Raw genomic sequence first — 4,449 nt, 5'->3', positions numbered from 1 at the left:
ACTAAGATAGAATGGGCTGTAAAACTGCATACTTAAAATCTTTCTAAGAAATCTAATTAAAAATCTCGAAATTTTTACGAATGTTGATTTTTTTTTAAATATTGCACAAGGTTTGAAACTTGGATTTATTCAGTCTCTGTTAAAGGCCTGTATGCAGCTCTCAAGAAAAGCAAAAACTCCATATAAAATGACGTACAAGAAATGGCTAAGAAATTTTCTTGAGTCAAATTTTCTTAAGGCAGTACGCAGTTCTTGAGAAATTTACTACGCTTTCTACTACGGTTTTCTAAAGTTTTTTGTGAAAAAAGAGCACAAGGCAACCCAGGTTTGCAACAGAAATATATGCCCATTCCATTATTTCTTGAGGAAAGAGTGAGGCAACAGGCTGTGAGGTATCATAAATGTCAAAATTCCTGGGACACACACGCGAAATAATGGCAATTTTTTCTTGACCGTTTTCTTGAGAGCTGCATACAGGGCTTAAAGAATAAACTATATTTTTATAAAAAATAACGAACATTTAATAACAAAAACATAAATTGATAAAACTTGTCAATGTGCACGCTAAGTTTTCAGTTAATTGTGTTTTTGTTTATAAATATAGGGCTGTATGAGTAAAAAATAATCAACTGCTTTTTCATAAAATTTCAGACCTTTTTTTAATTTATTTGAATAAATCGATATAGTCTGAAATTTTAAGGTAAAGCAATTACTTTGTTTATTCATACGGCCCATTGTAAACAAAAAGTTGTTTTACGTCGGTACACGTAGTTCCTCAAATAACAACCGAAAAAACTCAATGTGTCTGATGAATAAAAACCATAAGTATGGAATCCTATGCCCCTTTTTGTCTATTCTCTTTCTAACAGCGGACGTGCCTGCCAAACAGCGGACGTGCCTGCTAAACTGAAAAGCATGATGGCGGCAGTGTTTGACAGGCACGTTGGACGATGCGAACGGCAATGGAAGGTAAGAAATGGAAGATGGATGACATGAGAATGAAAGAATTATGAAATAGCAGAATGTCGAACCAAAACGAATTTCAAAAATCTCACAATGCGAATGACGTCAAAATGAAAGAAATGCAAAATAGCGATATATCGAAACAGAAGAAATAGATGACAGGCACGTGTTCAAGGGTTTCGTGTAACAAAACTAGTTGCTGTGTTGCGCTATTGAATATTTAAAAACTTTTTAATGGAGTTAAATTTACTCATACGCTTTTTTACTTAGTTGACAAAAGTACATATTTCGCCAGCCAAAACGTATATATGTACATAGGTATTTATACAGCGTGACGCTACAAGATTCATTAATAAAAACCGTTCATGTGAAACTGTTCTAAGTCACAACTAAAACTATGTTCACATTACCAACATAAAATACTTAGTTTCGTTTAAAATACCTCACTAAATTAAGTGCGTTCATACACGCGATTCTTTATTTGTCTTGACAGCTTTGTATTATTATTATTATTATGAGCCTTGAGCACTGCGACCTCTAGGGTGGTCTATTGTGCGTGGCCCTTTACCCTATATATGAAGGCTTTTAATATAAGCTAGCACTTCTGTGGGCTTTTTGTTCCATATTTCGTATGGATTAAGTGTTGTACCACCTAGGTGAGCGAGTCTGCGTCTAGCGAGAGCAACACATTCACAAAGGATGTGTTCTGGCGTTTCTTCGTCCATCTCACAGAAGCGACAGACGCTCGTGTCTGAAAGATTCATTTTACTGAGGTGATAACGCAGGGAACAATGTCCCGTGAAGTACCCAGTGAGAGTTCGAAGGTCCTCCCTGCCTAGATTTATGAGCTTTTTTGAAGCTTCTTGTGATGGACAGATGAACCGCTTAGCTTGTCTTTGCCCCGGGCATTCATTCCAGTGCCTTTCGAATTTTTTGTCGACCCACTTGTTTATGACCTCCCTTAAGTGGGCTTTGGTGAGCCCGCAGAAGGGTTCCGGGCCATGGAATAGTGTGGTAGCTCCGTGTTTTGCTAGGCGGTCCGCCTGTTCATTGCCGTCATGGCCCTCGTGCCCCGGCACCCAGCCCAGTAATACTGTGTTCTTGCTTCCAAGACCGTTTAGGGTGTTGAGGCAGTCGTACACTAGTTTGGATGTTATTATGTGGGACCTCAGTGCTAGCAAGGCAGCCTGACTGTCCGACATAATGCAGATGTTTTTAGAGGATGTGCCTCTTCTGAGGCATTCTCTGCCACAGATATCGTTCGCATGAATCTCTGCTTGGAAAATGGTGGGGTAGCTGCCCATTGGTATCGATCTTTTAAAATTCGGCCCAAATATACCAGCTCCAGTTTTTCCATCTTCAAGTTTTGATCCGTCAGTGTACCAAACTTCAGCTCCGGGTTTGGTGTAGGGGTTTCCTATGCTCCAGGATGCTCGGTCCGCAATAGATACCTTGAAATTCCTAGAAATTACTAGTATCGGAGCTACTGAGTCCCTCATATGCATTATGGGGTCATTTGTGAATTTCATAAGGACCTTCATATGACCTGTCATGTTTCCGGTTTTTAACTCGGAAGTGTTAGGATTCTCAGTGCCGAGAGACTGGCCTCCCTCTCTATTAGAATTGGGAAGGGCGGTATGCCTACAAGAGCACTAAGTGCATCAGCAGGACAGGTCCGCATAGCCCCTGTTATACCAATGCACACCATTCGGTGTAGTTTGCTTAGTTTTGCGCTAGCAGTTCTTTGTGTCGCTTTTGTCCACCATGCCAAGGATGCATAGGTGACTATCGGCTTCACAACTGTGTTGAATGACCAGTAAGTCATTTTGGGGGAGACTTCCCGTAAAGTCGCTTGCAGGCGAAGAAGGCTCTCATTGCCTTGTTTACGGTTGCATCCAAATGTACATTCCAGGTGAGTGTCTTATCTAGCCACACCCCCAGGTATTTTGCTTCATTTGAGAGCCCTATTCTAGTGCCGCCCAGAGTCAATTCTGTCATGGATAACTTTTTCCTCCGGGTAAACGGAACCAGAATAGATTTAGTAGGATTAATGGATAATCCTTTGGTGTCACACCATCTTTGCGTAATGCGCAGGGCTTGTTGCATGCGGTTGGAGATCGTTTCGTCATGCAGCCCTGTTACACAAATTACCAGATCGTCTGCATATCCTTGTGTTTCAAAGCCATAGTCGTTCAGTAGGAACAGGAGTTCGTCTATAACCATAGTCCACAGAAGAGGAGAGAGTACACCCCCTTGAGGGCAACCTCTTGTGGCTGTAATCGATTCTTTCGTGCCTCCCAGCTCCATCCTGATCTTCCTTGTTTTTAACATAGAAAGCACCCAATTTATTATGATGGGGCTCACTCCCTTGCATATCAGGGCATTTCTTATTGCCCTGTATGACGTGTTGTCAAAAGCCCCTGAAATGTCAATGAAGGCACAAATGGCTATGTTCTTAGACTCCAGAGCCTTTTCGATTTTCGATGTAAGGCTGTGAATGGCAGTCTCAGTGGACTTGCCTGGTTGATAGGCAAATTGGTTCTTATTCAGTGGTCGTTCCGCTGGGTTGACTTCTCTGATGTGTTGATCCAAGATTTTCTCCATGCCTTTTAGGAGAAAGGAGCTGAGGCTAATTGGTCTGTAGGATGAAGGCATTTGCTCCGGTTTACCTGTCTTCGGTAAAAATACCACCTTAACCTCTGTCCATCTACTGGGTATGTGATCCAGTAGGAGCGACGCAATGTATAGTCTGGAGAGGACTGGGGCTATGTAGTTACTTCCTTGTTGGAGTTGACAAGGATAGACCCCATCTGGTCCTAGTGATTTGTATGGGCTGAAGGTAGATACCGCCCATTGCACTCTTTCTACCGTGGTAAGTTTAGTTGCAAGGCTTTGCTCTCTACCAGAAGTGCGTGCTGGGACACCCAATTCCGGTAGATAATAGCCCGCTTTGCAGCCCGGGAAGTGAGTGTCTAGCAGAAGTCTGCAAGTCTCTCCCGGATGCTGAGTATAACTACCATCTGGTTTCTTTAGAGTGCCGATCGTATTTTTGTGTTCCCTATTTAGAGCTTTTTGGAGGCGTACTGCCTCTGGGAGGCTCTTTATTTCCTCGCAGTGGTTTCGCCAGCTAGCTCTTTTGGATTTCCGCAATTCTTTGTTGTAAGAAGTTAGTGCAAGTTTGTACGGATTCCAATCACCCGTATTCTTTGCTCTATTGAATAGTTTTCTGGCTTGGCATCTCATTTGCTCAAGCTTCTTGCTCCACCAAGGCACATCATGTTTGGATTTTACCTTTCCTTGGGTACAGCTACTATTGAAAGCTATTCCAATGTCTGAATGAAGCTGTTCAGCTTCAGTCTCAAGCTCGTGCGCAGTCGTAATTTGACCACCATGGCTGTTTCCACCTTCTTCCATGATAAAGCGAAAGAATTCCCAGTTCGTTTTTCTGGGATTTCTAAAAACTAGTTCATGCTCAGGAAAGTGGCC

This window comes from Rhagoletis pomonella, unplaced genomic scaffold (genome assembly GCF_013731165.1).
Source record: "Rhagoletis pomonella isolate Grant_MI unplaced genomic scaffold, Rhpom_1.0 Rhpom_scaffold_00005, whole genome shotgun sequence".
Lineage (NCBI taxonomy): Eukaryota > Metazoa > Arthropoda > Insecta > Diptera > Tephritidae > Rhagoletis > Rhagoletis pomonella.
Note: the sequence above shows the minus strand (reverse complement) of the source record.